This window comes from Mesocricetus auratus, unplaced genomic scaffold (assembly GCF_017639785.1).
Source record: "Mesocricetus auratus isolate SY011 unplaced genomic scaffold, BCM_Maur_2.0 Super-Scaffold_100010, whole genome shotgun sequence".
NCBI classification, from domain to species: Eukaryota; Metazoa; Chordata; class Mammalia; order Rodentia; family Cricetidae; genus Mesocricetus; species Mesocricetus auratus.
The window spans coordinates 69,579,596-69,596,674 of NW_024429194.1; positions in this window are offsets into that span (position 1 = coordinate 69,579,596).

The window sequence follows — 17,079 nt, forward strand, 5'->3', positions numbered from 1 at the left end:
AATGATCCAGGAATTAACAGCCACATTGGTGTAGCAATATCAAACTTGTTTTCATACAGTGCTAACATGCCATGTTGAGGGGTTATCTAAGAGCATTTGATCACAGAAATTGATATTCTCTAGTGAAAGCAATAAGATCTGAGTCGAGTCTTATACAAAACGATTCTCAGTTTTAGTTTCACAACACCTATTATACAACTCTCCTGTAAATTTCTAGCAATATTTAAAAATCTTTAAGGTTGTATGCATATAAAAAATTCCTTTACTGTATTATCAACTAATTAGAAAAAAATTCATTTTGAGAAGCGAGCATATTCTTCTATTGCTTTTACTACTGTAAAAGCTTTCTCTTTATATAAAATATATATTTGTAAAATAATTCATTTTATCAAGCAAGAGGTTCCCTTTCCTTTTCTTTCATCTCAGTCCTACATTTGAGTGATAAATAGTATTGGTAATTTAATGCAGATACTTCCTGGTTTTGTTTCCCGTGCACAGAGAAATGTTTTTGTTTACTTTAGTCTTTGTTATGGAAAGTTGGAACTAAAACAATAATAATATAAGCTAGTTTTAACTGCTGCTGAGCTACAAATATAATCAAAACATAGTCTTATTTTTTTTCCATTTCCCACTCCCACTCATTTCCTTCATACTCCACTGGAGAATTTGCAAGCCAATCTGCGACCTAATATCTTTTCCTACCCCTGGCATCACACAGGCATGATGACTGTCTCGAAATCGGACATACTTACTTTTGCCATCATGCTCTCTTTTTGCAAAATGGACTTATCTATACTAATTCTTTTTCTTTTTCAGACACACTAAATGATTTGTCCTTGCCTACAAAAGCCTTCCAATTTTAGTAAGAATTCTATCAAATCTGTGTGATGGCTAATTTTACATACAATTTGTCTGGGCTATGGCATGCCCAGAAAACTGACTAGCCATGAGTTCTGGATGTGGCTGGGGGTATTTATTTTAAGGAGTTAGGGTTTCAATCAGTTGATTGAGTAAATAAGCAAATGCAGCACAGGCATCATTCATTTGCTGCTTCGATAAAACAAAAAGATGCAGGAAGGGAGGATTCTCTATTTGGCTACTCAAGCTGGGAAACCCCTCTTTCTTTAGATTGGGATTTATAGCATTGGATTTTGAGTTCTCAGGCCTTCAGGCTTATAATAGAATTGCACACAATCACTGGCTTTCCTGGGGTTCCTGCTTGCTGATAGCAGATCACAGGACTTGTCATCCACTATAGTCACAGGTGTCAATTGTCCCTTTATGTATAACAGCATGTAAATAATCTCTTTATGAATATATATTAACTGAGTATAATATGAATTTCATATAAGGTGACAAATACGTATGTATTTCACATCTGATTTTAGAAAATAAATTTTGTGATCAATTGCCTTATATTTGTTATGATCAGTAATATTTATTTATATATAATATATGTGTATACTACATGAATACAGCTTGTGTGATAGTTTGTGGAGAAGTAGCATTTTTTTCCGTGTTTTAATTTTTTAAGGTAACAAAGTAATGGGTTTCGTTGCCGTATTGTAGTACATAGGTGTCACACTTGGTTTTCATTTGTGTGCTCTCCACTGCCCTCTGACCCCATTTCAGCTGGTTCACCACGTTTCCCTTTACATGTATTTTACAACTCTTCTATTTTCTACCTCCCTTAAGGGCTCTTCCTCCCCCTTCAACAGCCTTTGTCCTAGCTTGTTGACCTACACACACACACACACACACACACACACACACACACAAATACACACCACACACATTTTGAATTGAGGTTCTGCAGATGAGAAAAGACATGGTTGATATTTCATGTTTTACTTAACATGATATGATTTCCAGTTGCATCTATTCTCTGTAAATGACCTAAAATTTTTCTTTATGGCTGTATAAAGCTCCTTTATCACCTGTACCTTGATTACATTAACACTTTTTTTGCATTTATAATGTATAGTATATGCTAAAATTGTTTATTGTTTATGCATCAGACTTTCCTACTGAATTGTAAGCTTGTGAGAGATTAAAGCCACTATTTACCTTGTGTTCATCAGCATCTCAAACCCTGACTTCCAATAAATGACCAGGAGAACAGAGAGAGTTTCCTTAACACGATTCTCTGCAGTTGCACCCATTTTCCTGCACATGATCTTGCTGACTGCATCCTTCGCTGAAGCTTCTTAGTTTTATGCATTCCCATTTGTTAACTCTCAAGGTTATTTCCTGTGCCCTGGAGTTCTGTTTAGAACATCCTTGCCCATGCTTATATCTTCAAGTGTGTTTTTCCTCTAATTTACGTATGTCTTTTCTTTAATACATACACACTGTATGTTTTTTCCATGTAAATCTGCTTAGGTTGATTTCTTTAACATTTTTAGGTTTTCAGAATACAAGAATCACACACCCTTAGACTTATAGTGAGGTATCTTTTTTAAACAATTTTAGCCCCCATATTTTACAAATTTGTTTTTCTCAACATACTCTCAAAAAATCTACAAAATTTTATAAATAATAAATGGAAGGTAAACATTTAAAACTCAGGAATGAAACTACCTTCGTTAACAAAGATTAACTCATACACAACGACCAACTCAATGAGGACCCAAAAACTGAATATCAAATTTAAAAGCATAAAATTCTCCAAAACCACATAAGAAACAACTGAAAAATCTGGTGCTGGACTTGATAATAATAATGAGCTGCATAGTCCACCCAAAATACAGTCGGTGGAGGAAACATTTTAAATTCAGTTCCTGAAAATTTAATATGTCTATACATCAGAAGATATAATCAGCAAAATGCAAATGCAACCAATGGGATGAGAGAATGTTTTCAAATTATACCTCTGGACAGGGTTAGTACCCAGTGTGCATAAAGAACTACAATTAAACCTCAAAACACCAAATAATATAGAAATTAACAAATACAAACACTCACCATTACTCATCTTCAAGGAAATTCGGATCAAAAGCACAGGAAGCTTCCCCCTTGTGAGTGCAGGGCCACAATCCTTCAGCCAGTCTTTCTCACCCTTCTGAGAGTCCCTCCATGCATGGTCCCATCAGTTAGTGGCATCTCATGTCCCTCTTAGCTCTGTTCACTCTGTTACTTTGTCTGTTCTTGATCATTTCAAATGGCTCATCTCCGAGCTTACTGACGGTTCCTCCTGCCCCTTAACTCTTCTGAACCCCTTTGCTGAAAATTTCAACTCACACATGATTTTCAGCATCAGAATTTCATTTACTCTTTTTATTCTATGGATTTTGCCTCTGAAAATGTATATACTTCTTTGGGAAGGAATAGTTAGGATAGATGCCATGTATTACCACTGTAATTATCTCACCAGCATTTTGCTTGATCATCATGGACTCGAGTCCCAGGAGTCTGACCTAAAGGGGAAACTGACAAATGGAACTACTTGCCAGTCAGGAATCGGGATTTACAGAGTGCTTCTCGGACTTCAGTATAAACATGAGTCACCCTGTGATCTGTTTTAAGATAGCCTAGGGACAGAGCTAAGAGTCTTCATTTCTCATCGGTTCCCAAAGGCTTCTGAGCCAAACCCAGAGAGGAGATTTTATAAGCTATGAAATTTCCTGAGACCAGACATTGTAACTTCTAGAACAGAAGGTTCCAGTGTGTGGTACAATTTTATCATATCTGCATTCACACATGGCCCAGAGACCTCAGTCAACCTGGGTCCTGACTGCATATCTGAATTATTTAGAGGCATGTTAGAAAAGATCAAGGCCTGGGCTCCTTTATCTGAGAAGCGTCTTGAACAACCTAGACACTGATGTGACGTAGGTGCTTAAACCGCTGTTATGTTTGAATCAGCAGATCTGAGTCAGTCTGGCCTGCAGTTTATCAGCTCACCTATAGATGCAATACATAAGCAGGACTTGGCATTAAAATCATTTAAAAATAAGTCTTTTTACTTAAGATTTGACTAGCTGTAGCAAGTTTTTTCTTTGGGGCCACCAACTAGCTCCCAAATCATGACACAGAGAGTGATTAGTGATTGCTCAGCCTAACTTAGCTCTTTTCTGACTAGCTCTTTTAATTTAAATTAACCTGTATCTGTTTATCTACCTTTTGTCTGGGGGCTCATTACCTTTCTTACTTTTGTATATCTTACTTTCACTGCTTCTCGTGTCTGGCTGCCTGGTGGCTGCCTCCTCCCGGCCTCGGGCGTCTCCCTCGTTCTCTCCTTCTCTTGTTCCTCCTTTGGTTTCTCCTGAGCCTAGATTTTTCCTCCTATTCTCTCTGCATACCAGCCCCACTCATTCCTCTCCTGCCTGGCTATTGGCTGTTCAGTCTTTTATTAGACCAATCAGGTGCCTTAGGCAGGCAAGGTGAAACAAATGCAACACATCTTTACATAATTAGACAAATGTAGCATAAACAAAAGTAACACACCTTTATACAGTTAATATACTATTCCACAGCATAAACAAATATAATACATCTTTGCCTAGTTAAATATTCCACAACAGTTGACTTCCTAGTTCTCAATGTAGAAAACAAAACTCAGTCTGATCATGTGTGCACAGTTTTCTGGAAACACCCATGTGCTTCAGGAGGTGATTGTTTGGAAAAAGAGAAGGAACTGATTCTACTAGACTAGATAATCTGTTGGAATCGTTTGACATCATCAAAATGGCACATTCTCAGAAATGAAGTGGCAGATCGATTATTGCTGCGGTTCTTCATTTCCTTTGGTATTACAGAGTTGCAGGACACTGTGCCTTCCCTCTGTAACTTCACTGTACCTCTCACAGGCACAGAGAGAGGAGATCCCTTGTCTCATTGGTGTGGGCTGAGAAAATGCATCACTGACACAGCAGAGATGTCCTAGGGTCCAGAGTGATTTTGTATGCTTCTTGTACTACTGACTGGTGTTCCAAGAGGTCACACTAGTGTCGGAGATTCTGATGAAGATCTGGGGGGAAAGATTCAGGTTTGTGTTAAACTCTAGACCCAGAAAGTTTGTTGAGATTAAGGCTTAGAGGATTAGAAAGTAAAACAGCTGATCCAGACCACTGACAGGGGCTTGAAGGTTAAACCCATAGAATATAGTTTATCAGCTACTGGAGGCAGTCATGGAGTAGTCACTGTGAGTCACACTGTGCGAGCCTTCACCAAGCCAAAGTATTTCATTGAAAGATTTTACTTAAAAAGTGTTTCTGCTTTCGAAGTCCTTGTCACTTCCATAGCATGATGGGGATAGCCCTTTAGCGATGTGTTCGCACCTTACAAAACCAAAATCCCCTACTGTGGGTAAGGTATAAGAATAAATGCGGAATTTTTACAGCATAAAAACCTAAAAGACTCCCTTTTACAAATCTCACAACTTCCTTCCATGTGGACCAGTCGATCAGAGAGGGGGAATATCAGTTGAGAATAGAGGCAGCTTGCAGTAGTGCCTTTCTCTGTGGCTGGTAGCATATGCAAAGTAAGACAAAGGAATCTATATTTGGATGCCACCCTCAGGACCATATTTTGTCATTTGTCTTTGCTATGAATTGCATCTTAAGCCTGTGAGTCTTCTCTGAGGAAACCAAAGACAGATAAAATAGAGTTTAGGGAGGCACATCTAGTCATGTGACTGTATGAAAGCCAGTCTTCCCAACAGTGTCGGGAGCCCCGCTAAGATGACAGACAGTCGCTTCTTTCTGGGATTGATAACCAATGCCAGACTAATGGTGTATCACCCACTGCAGTTCCAGTATTAGAAACCATTGGTAGCGCTTGTCCAACACACAGTCAATCCTGCAAAACTGAGATGAACTGTGCGGTTTGTGGGTGAGTGATCCCATGTTTATCCTTTGGAAGATGCTAAGTGCCCTGTGGTAGGGAGCACAGAGAGTGGGAAAGAGGCTGGCTGGGGCAGTTCTGGCTTTGGCTCTGGCTCTCTGGGTGACCTTGGATTCCTCACTTATCTCTGAGCTTCGCCTTAGATAGTGTGGTTTTGAGCATGTATCAAAGGAGAAGTGGAGTGACTTTGGCTGTTATTCCTAACCAGTTTCTTGGCAAAACAAGGCAACGGTCACAGAGCGGTTAATTGCCCAAACCACACAAAACCTTACACTTGGCCCCTTTCATCTGGATCTTAAGACACGGAGAGACTAAGGGCAGGATTTGAGAGCTCAAGTCTTTACATGAAATGCTGTGACTTGATGCAAGTTCACAGTGTCCCTAACTCACAGTGATTACTCCATGACAACCGCCAGCCCCTGGTAAGGGGTATTCTACACATTTAAGTTTAGACTCCTATAAGGCATTTGCTTTACTTTCCAACAACTTCAAAAAGCTGTGGTCTAGGTTTTCCTTTAGGTAAATATGAAAATTACTGTTTCTTAAGAAGTGAGATTATTAGATACAGAAGAAATACTTTGATAATCAAAGCAAACTCTTTGTAAATACGAAGTGCCCTGACCCTCTAATGCCTTTAAGGAAACCCAAGAACTGTTTGCTAAGTAACTGTCTTGTTCCCATTGCTGCTCTGTGCACTGAGGAGGTGTGTGCTTCCTTCTAGTACCTTTGTGCTCGTGTTTATTATTGCACAGGAACCACCCAAGAGCTCTCAAACACGGCCTAGAAGAAACCTTGCCGTCTTGGGTTTGCACATCAGGAGAACACAGCACAGAAGGACTCATTAATGTTCTTGAAACCACGTAGAAAATTTCAGTTAAGGCCGGGATTCTGCTACAGGGTTCCTGGTGTCGAAGACGCACCAGCCTGATGCTCTTCTGGTGTTGGCTGACTTCACACACCGATTTAAAGGACTGGGAAACACATCTTTAACAATCCCAGAGTCCCTGGACATGGGCACAGGTGGCATTCCTAGGTAACAGATGACAGGCCTTGTGCAGGAATTCAGGGACCTCAAATCATCAATCCAAGTGTGAGGACACTGAATGTCACTGACCTGTGGCCTGGGTTTGAGCCCTGGGATCCATTTCCCCCTGAGCTGACTACTCCAGATGGCCAGAGAGCATTTGTTTGTAATGCCGTGCTCTCCTGAGACTGACGTACAAGGACATAAAGACATTGTCTCTTCCATTTGGAATTTTTGTTTGTTTGCTTAGTAAAAGCATATTTCCGTGCAGTTAGTATGAACTCCCCCGAATGGCACTGCACAAATCATATTCAAACAAGTTTCCCCAACCTAATTAGAATATTGTTTTATTACACTGCACATTTCCTAAATCTCACGCTAATTAAATGTATGTTGTTCTTCATTATTACCAACAAAAACTATCTGTGCTCCAGATTTATGCTTGTGTACCGTGGTGGTTGACGGCTATATCAGCATTTCAAATTGAAATGCGTTTCAGAGGTTTAAAGCTTTTTCTGGAAAATTAATTGCAGCTGGAACCTGGCACAGTGGTGCTTGCAGATCAGCCCGGGGGCCCCTGTAGCTCCTGGCTCTTTTTTTTTCTGGAACAGTGTAGCTAGGGGAGAGGAGCCAGGAGTGTTAGAGGGGGAAGGAAAAGGGCATGGGGGGAGTGGAGGGCTGTTCCTATCCTGGAGCTGGAGCTGGAGCCTTCCCACCCTTGCTGGCTCCGTCTGCAGGGACATGAGCACTCCTTTGTCTAAGGAACTAGTGGGCAGAGCTGGTTCCCTGCCTGCCATAAGCATGTCTGCCAGGGCTTGGCCTACTGTAAATAATGAAAGAATTTTCCCTATGTGTATTATCTTGAAAATCAAAATTTTAGAAGATTGCTTATTTATAGTTGATCCCAGCTGAAAGACGGGTGTAGCTCTCCATGTGTTTACTGGGTTAAAAGAAAATTACCACCTTCTGTGGTAATTTAAATGAGGAACGTCTTCCATAGGCTGTGGCATGTGAGCCTTGGTCCCTTGTTGGTGGTACTGTTTGGGAAGGTTCAGGGGGTGTGGCCTTGCTGGAGGAAGTATGTCATTGGGGGTGGGATTTGAGAGCTTAAAGCCTCAACCCACTTCCAGGTTGCAAGTTCTTCTTCATGCCTGTGGTTCAGATGGGAATGCTCAGCTTCCTGTTTCCTCCACCATGCCCTCTGCCACCATGCCTCCCTGCCACTGTGGGCTTTATTTCTCTGGAATGGTATGCCCAAATATTCTTGCTTCTATAAGTTGCCTTGGTCATGGTGCTTTATCACAGCAACAGAGAAATAACTAATATACCTCCAAGGCACCAGGACTTGTTTCCTGCTAATTTGTCCCTTAACTTTTCCAAAAAGAAGAGAGGCGACATTAATGACTACACACTTTTGCATCATTCCTGCTTTGTGAGGTTTTATGGATTTTTATGGATCCTACACCCGCTCCAGTTTTGTTTTGTTTTGTTTTCAAACAAGGAACAAAAGATGATCTCAAAATACAAAACCCCAAATCCCACTAGTCTTGGCATAGATGAGGAACTCTCCCTGCTCATCCTGAACAATGAAAAGTAAAGAATCTCTATTGGGTCCAGATGCTTGTCAGTGGCAGCAACTAGGGCACACTGGCTTATGGAGGTGGAACCTGAGAGCAGAAGCCCAGAAAGTTTGGATTGTAAGCTGAGGAGCCCTCAGGAACAGATTACTTGGTTCCATCTCTTCCTCTCCCACGTCTCCACAGACTTCTCATTCTGCAGGGGGTTTATTCTCTGTTCATTCTGCCATCTGGTCACCCTCTGCTTACGCCACAACCTGCTTATTTCCTGTGTATCCACTCAGTCCCCAGACTATCCCAGCCTTCAAAGTCCATCCAGCCCTCTGGTTGAAGTTCTCTTAATAAGGGAATGGCTCATGTTGCCTCAGTGTGTTGAATCCATTGTGATGGGTGTGCCAGCACCATGAACACTAGCTAGGTTACTTTGCAGAGTCTTCAAGAATAGCATTGTCAAAGGGCAGGGGTTGGCAGGGTCCAAGGTTATACCTACAAATGTCTAGGTGGATATGAGTGCATGTGGCTGAGAGAGCATTATCATTGGTGAGAGATAGCTAATGTGCCGGGCGTTGGTGGCACACGCCTTTAATCCTAGCACTCGGGAGGCAGAGGCAGGCAGATCTCTGTGTGAGTTCGAGGCCAGGCTGGTCTACAGAGCTAGTTCCAGGACAGCCTCCAAAAACAATACAGAGAAACCCTGTCTCAAAAAGCCAAAAAGAAAAAAGAAAAGAAAAAGAAAGAAAGATGGCTAATGTAAACTAGCTGAATTCAGTGGCTATTGCAATCAGACATCAATACTCTTCCAAAGCCCAGGTTCCCTTCAGAGACTTTGATTGAGAGGACAGAGAACAGGAGTTTGCACTCGTGAGAAGCCCTCGTGGTGCATCTGATGAAGTGGCCACCTACCATTTTTTGAGAAGCACCTGCCTGGATGCTGGAGGTGTGCTCCGGGGTAACCAATGGTCAGTGCTGAATTTTTTTCTTCATAACAGTGTTTATGGCACTGAAAGACTTGTAGCTAGAGGTCCAATAGTGGGAATGGATGCTTCCTTATCCTGCCTGGGTGGGGCCCAAACTCACACACATGCAAACACTTCTGGAGTTGATTCAAAGAACCTCAGTGTTTCCATCTCAATCTCACTCGCTCTAGTCCCTGTCTGAAAGAGAAAAGGAAGTTAATTATCAAATAACATGGTCATGTTAATAATGCAGTCCCAGTCAGCACCAGTGAAATATGCCAGGGTTGATTACATTATCCAGCCCAGGGGCTTGATTAGGAGCTGTCAGGAGGGACGTGAAAGGAGAGACAGTTCTTCAAGCACGAGCATCGGCACAGAAGAAAATGTAATGTCTTTCATCCTTGTTTCCAGGGTGCCAAACCTTGCTGAAAGTGCTAATTTCTAATTTTAAAGAGCATGGATTTTGTTTTTTTGTTTTTTTTTGTAAATCCCAAAGTTAAAAATACAATTCACATTTGCAAGTTCACGGTTCTCTGTTTGCTTCAAGGGTGGTTACGGTCTGCTGCTGGGGCCCGAGGTTCATTGTGCTTTATTAGGTAAAGAAAATGCATGCAGGAGAATGAAATAAAAAAGAAATGAGGATATGTAGTGTGTACAGCCAAGCTCGCCATCCGCCTGCCACATGCAGCTCAGAGGGTGGCCTTACAGCAAGCAAGTAAGCACACGGCACCTGCGTTCATTTAAATGATTACATGTTCACAGCGTCTGAATGTGTGGAGTGCAGTCACACGAACTACTCACCATGCATTAAAATAAACCCGGACGAACAGCCTCTTCCCACTGCCATTGAGAAACTAAGTGAATTCAATAAAAGAATGACATAAAGGCGATGCTAGGGATTAAGATTTGACACACAGGAAGCAGAGAAGTCATAACTGTCTTTGACCATGAGCCAGTTCCTTTTAACCCTGGAGAAAAGCAGTTAGGAAAGCTACAAAAGCAAGGGGCGTGTCTGCTGCTTGCCTCTGAGCACCAGACCACCGGCTTTACACATGGCTTGGGGCAGCAGCCCAAGAATTGTGTAGCACAAAGGAGGAAAATGGTAGGGGTCTTCAGGGCGAGATGGGAGAACAGAAAAAAAAGAAATCCCTGGAGGGGGTGTATGCTTCTCTCTGAAGTGTTGTAACCGCCTCTAGTTGTTGTCTGTTCTTTTTGTTTGTTTGTTTTTACTGGGATGGGAGGGTATGTTCATGCCATGGCCCACATGTGAAGATCAGAGGACAATTTACAAGAGTCAGTCCTCTCCTTCTACCTCGTGGGTCCCAGGGATTGAACTCAGGCCATCCTGTGCGTCAAGTGCTGTTTCCAGCTGAGCCATCTTGTTGCCCTTAAAAAATATTTTAAAAAATTAAATTTGGTTTCTCCAGCCAATTTGAGGGGTTCTAACCTACACACACTGTGTTTTCTGAGTTTGTCGTGTCTGTTCTTGGCTTTATCAGCATGTAAAGGAACAACCTTTCTGAAGCATCTCAGTTCCCAGCATGCTCTCCTATCCTCCTGAGGTTCATCTTCCTCCCCCATCAGTGCCTACATGACTGGAAAGTGCCCCCTTTCTCTCTTCAGGTGGCCATCATCCCCCCCCTTAGGCATGCCCACAGGTGAGTTCATTTTTACAACTGTAGTCTGCAGGGCTCTTTGAAGTCCCTGTGTGCCTGTCTAGTAGTTTTGAAGTCCATGTGTGCCTGTTCAGTAGTTTTGAAGTCCACGTCTGAAAGCCCGCGAAGATCTGGAACTCTATAGGGCATGGTGGAACTCCACACCATCATTCTCTAGGTAACCCTCTACCTGACTGCTCAGGCAAAAGCTATTTCCCCTCTTCTCCTGCCTTTCCCTCTTGTTATATGCAGGCTGTTAACTCATTCACTGGAGAGACCTCACCTCAGTTGTCACAGGGTGACTGCCATAGCTAGCAGGCTCCTCTACTTCTGGTGACCATGATGCCCATCCCTCCTATTTTCTCTTTTCTCCCTTGCCCATCAACCTTGGTACCAGTGCTACTCACTATCGCTGTCCCTGCACTGACCTAACAAGGCAGGCAAAGAGATCCTCTACGGAACATGGAAGATAGATATGATTCCCTACCCCCCCATGTACATTTCCAAATGTACGCTCTCTGCTACATTTGGGAAATATTAAAGTGTATAGTGGCTCCATGCTCATATTTGCCTTAATTCTTAATCGCCATTCCTCAGATTAAAAATCATCAAAGTCTAATAATCCTTACCACATTGAACAGCATTTTGTCTGTTAAGAATGCGTTTGGCCCCGAGTAATGGAAAAACCGACTAATGAATAAAAGGGTGTGTTTGCTAACAACAAGGCATCACAAGTAGGCAGTTAATTGTGCTGGTGTGGATTTTTAATGAATGCAAGGAACACTGAGATTCTTTTCTTTCTCTCAGCATGCTAATGCCATTTCATATCACGCTCGATATGCTTGTCACCTCATGGGTCCAAGATGGCCCTCACAGCGGCAGACGTTACATGCATGTCATCTATGTTCAAGGCAAGAAAAGGGTAGAAACATATAAATTGTACAGCAAATACATTCCTACCCCAGAGTTTTTGCATTCATCATTTCTTCCAGCCAGCATGTGTTTCCCCTAGGTTTCTACACTGTTTATTCCCTATAACCACTCATGCCAAGGCCCAAACGTCAACTACGAGAGAGGAGTGATTAAAACTGGCATGCCTTTTGCTCTCCATCATACCTATTTTCTGCCTTTGTCTTTTCTTACAGAGATCTATGTTAATTGCTAGGACTGATGGAACCAAGTATCATGGGCTGTTTATCAATAAGATTACTGTCTCTTTTGATCTCCGATGCTTTCCAGTTCTTTCCCTAGTTCTGCATGCTGTTTCTTTACACCGCCATTTGAATCTTGGCTGTTCAGAAGCTTTTCAGTTTTATGGGATTTCATTTGTCAAGCCCCACCGTTATTTCCTGAGATATTAGCATCCCATTCAAAAAGCTGTTGCCTGTGCTGGCTAGTCTTATGTCAACTCGACACAGGCTAGAGTCGTCTGAAAGGAGGGAGCCTCAATGGAGAAAATGACTCCATAAGATCCATCTGTAGGACATTTTCTTTCTTTCTTTTTTAGTTTTTGTAGTTTTTTTATTTAGAAAAATCTTATTTTACATATCAATCCTCCCATTCCCTTTCCCTCCCATCCTCCCATGTCCCCTACTGGCCCCCCCATCCACCCTCCCATTCCACAAGGATAGTGAGACTTTCCATGGGGTGTCAAGGAAGTCTGTCACATCATTTGGGGGAGGGTCTAGGCCCTCCTCTGTGTATCTGGGCTGCAATAGTACTGGTTCCATGGTTAGAGGACCCATAGTTTGCCCAGGGCTCCTAGCTGACACTCACATTTAGAGAGCTTGGTTCGGTCCAGTGCTGGTTCGCCAGCTTTACAACTGGGGTCCCTGTGCTCTCACTAGGTCAGGTCAGCTGTTTCTGTGGGTTTCTCCAGCATGGTCTTGACCCCTTTGCTCATCCCTCCTCCCCCTCCGCAACTGGATTCCAGGAGTAATGGGTCAGTGCTTAGCTGTGGGTTTCTGCTTCTGCTTCCATCAGCTACTGGATGAAGGCTGTAGGATGGCAATTAAGGTAGTCATCAATCTCATTATAGGGGAAGGGCATCAAAGGCAGCCTCTCCACTACTGCCTAGATTCTTAGTTGGGGTCATATTTGTGGATCTCTGAACATTTCCCTAGTGCCAGATTTCTCTTTAAACCTATACTGGATCCCTCTATTAAGGCATCTCTTTTCTTGCTCTCCTCTATTCCTCCCCTGACTCAGTTTTCCTGATCCCTCTTGTTCTGGTTCCCCCCTCCTCTTCTTCCCTTCTCTATTCCCCCCCCCCTTCCCAATTTTCTCAGGAGTTCTTGTCCCTTTCCCCTTCACTGGGGAACCATTTATTTTTCTCGTAGGATCCTCCTTGTTTCCTAGTTTCTCTGGTGGTATGGATTGTAGACTGGCAGTCCTTTGCTCTGTGTCTAATATCCATTTATGAGTGAGTACATACCATGCTTGTCTTTCTGTGACTGGGTTACCTCACTCAGGTTGGTTTCTTCCAGTTCCATCAGTTTGCCTGCAATTTTCAAGATATCCTTGTTTTTTTTTTCTACTGAGTAATATTCCATTGTGTAAATGTTCCATATTTTCTCCATCCATTCTTTAGTTGAGGGGCATCTAGGTGGCTTCCGGGTTCTGGCTATTACAAAAAAAAACGCTGCTATGAATATAGTTGAACATATGTCCTTGTTGTATGAATGTGCATCCTTTGGGTATATGCCCAAGAGTGGAATTACTGGATCTTGTGGTAGATTGATTCCCATTTTCCTGAGAAACCACCATACTGATTTCCAAAGGGGCTGTACAAGTCCATCTATTATGGTATCTCTCATCCTGGTCTCCTCTATTCTTACCTCGACTCAACCTTCCTGCTCCCCCATGCCTTCTTCTCTCCTCCTCTTATCCACCTCTCTTTTTCCTGGTTCCCTCTCACCTCCCTGGATGTTCCCAATCTGTTCAGGAGATCTTGGCTCATTCCACTTCTCTGGGGTACCATGCATCTCTCTTGGGAACCTCCCTGTTTCCCAGACTCACTGGCACTGAGACTGTAGGCTGACACTCCCCTGATCCATATCTAAAATCCATATATGAGTGAGTACATACCATGTTTGTCTTTTTGTGACTGGGTTGCCTCACTCAGGATGGTTTCTTCTAGTGCCATCCATTTGCCTGCACATTTTAAGATTCCATTGTTTTTTTTTTTACTTTTTTATTTTAATTTTAAATAGCTTGTTTTACATGTCAATCCCAGTTCCGTCTCCCTCCCCTCCTCCCGCACTCCCCTTCCCCCCCTCCCACCCTATTGCCAAATCCTTCCACATAGGGGATATCTAGAGTCTGTCATTTCACTCCGGGTAGGGTCCAGGCACTCCCCTAAGAGTCCAGGCTGAGAGAGCATCCCTTTTTGTGCTATAGGCACATGATGACTGTTTGTATTCCAGGGATAGACACTGATCCACAGCTCAGGGCCCCATAGGTTGCCCAGGCCTTCTCGCTGACACTCACATTTGGGGGGTCCAGATCAGTCCCATGCTGGCCTCCCCACTGTCAGTCTGGGGTCCAAGAGCTCTCCCCTGTTCAGATCAGCTGTCTTTGCTAGTTTTGCCAGCCCAATCTTTGCCAATTTGCTCATCACTCCTCTCTCTCTGTCACTGGGTTCCTTGGGTTCAGTTCAGTGATTGTGTGTTTGCCTCTGCTTCCATCAGTCACAGGATGAAGGCTCCTGGATGGTTATAGACATCAAGTTCATTATCAGGAATGGGCATTCGAGGTGGTCTCTCCACTATTGCTTAGCTTGCCAATTGGTGTTATCCCTTTAGATCACTCGAGGTCACTCTGGTGCCTGATCTGTCTTCTAGATTCCATTGTTTTTTTCCGATGAGTAGTACTCCATTGTGTAAATGTACCACATTTTCTCTATCCACTCTTCAGTTGTGGGGCATCTAGGTTGCTTCCAGGATCTAGATATTACATATAATGCTGCTATGCACATAGTGGAACAGACATCCTTGTTGCGTGAATGGGCATCTTTTGGGTGGAATTTCTGGGTCTTGTGGTAGACTGAGTTCCATTTTCCTGAGGAATCCCCATACTGATTTCCAAAGTGACTGTACGAGTTGGCACACTACAACCAGCAGTGGAGGAGTGTTCCCCTTTCTCCACTTCCTCTCCAGCATAAACTGTCATAAGTGTTTTTGATTTTAGCCATTGTGGCAGGAGTAAGATGGTATCTCAGAGTTGTTTTGATTTCCATTTCCCTGATGTCTAAGGATGTTGAGCACTTTCTCAAGTGTCTATCAGCCATTTTATACTCCTCTATTGAGAAATCGCTATTTAGTTCAGTCCCCTACTTTTTAATTGGATCCTTTGATGTTTTGGAGACTAGCTTCTTGAGATTTTGTAAATTTTGGAGATCAGCCCTCGGTCAGATGTGGGGTTGGTGAAGATCTTTTCCCATTCTGTGGGCTGCCATTTTGTCTTGTTGACTGTGTCCTTTGCCTTACAGAAGCTTCTCAGTTTCAGGAGGTCCCATTTATTAATTGTTGATCTCAGTGTCGATGTTACTGGTGTTATGTTCAGGAAGTGATCCCCTGTGTCAATTTGTTCAAGGGTACCTCCCACTTTCTCTTCTAAGAGGTTCAGTGTGCCTGGATTTATGTTGAGGTCTTTGATCCATTTGGACTTAAGTTTTCTGTATGGTGATAGATAAGGATCTATCTGCAGTCTTCTACATGTCAGTATCCAGTTATGCCATCACCATTTGTTGAAGATGCTTTCTTTTTTTCATTGTATAATTTTAGCTTCTTTGTCAAAAATCATGTGTACCTAGGTGTGTGGGTTAATATCAGGGTCTTCATTCGATTCCATTTGGTTTACCTGTCTAAACTGTTTTCAGAACAATAGCTCTACAATAGAGCTTGAAGTCAGTGATGGTGATGCCTCTGAAGTTTCTTTATTGTACAGGGTTGTTTTGGCTCTCCTGGGTCTTTTGTTTTTCCATATAAAGTTGAGGATTGTTCTTTCAAGGTCTGTGAAGAATTGTGCTGGTATTTTGATGGGGATTGCATTGAATCGGTAGATTGATTTTGACAAGATTGTCATTTTCCTATGTTGACCCTTACCTATCCAAGAGCATGGGAGATCATTCCATTTTCTGGTATCTTCTTTAATTTCTGTCTTTAAAGACTCAAAGTTCTTGTTGTACAGGTCTTTCCCTAGTTTGGTTAGCATTACTCCAAGATATTTTATGTTGTTTGTGACTATTCTTTTTCTGATTTCTTTCTCAGCTCATTTATCATCTGTATATGTAGGGCTACTGATTTTTTTTTTTTAGTTAATCTTGTATCCTGACACTTTGCTGAATGTATTTATCAGCTGTAGGAGTTCCCTGGTAGAATTTTTTTGGGTCACTTATGTAAACTATCATATTATCTGCAAATAGTGAAAGTTTGACTTCTTCCTTTCTAGTCTGAATTCCCTTGATCACCTCTTGTTGTCTTATTGCTCTAGGTAAAACTTCAAGTACAATATTAAAGACATATGGAGAGAGTGGACAGCCTTTTCTTGTTCCTAATTTTAGAGGAATCACATTGAGTCTCTCTCCATTTAGTTTGATGTTGACTTTTGGTTTGCTGTATATTACTTTTATTATGTTTAGGTATGTTCCTGTTATCCCTAATCACTCTAAGACATTTCTCAAGAAGGGGTGCTGGATTTTGTCAAAGGCTTTTTCAGCATCTAGTGAGATGATCATGTGGTTTTTCTTTTCCAGTTTGTTTATATGGTAGATTACATTAATGGATTTTCATATATGAACCATCTCTGTATCCCTGGGATGAAACCTATTTGATCATGGTGGATGATTTCTCTGATGTGTTCTTGAATTCGATTTGCAAATATTTTATTGAGTATTTTTGCATTAATGTTCATGAGTGATATTGGACTGTAGTTCTCTTTCTTAGTTGTGTCTTTATGTGGCTTGGCTACCAAGGTAATTGTAGCCTTGTAAAAAGAGTTTGGCAATGACCCTTCAACTTCTA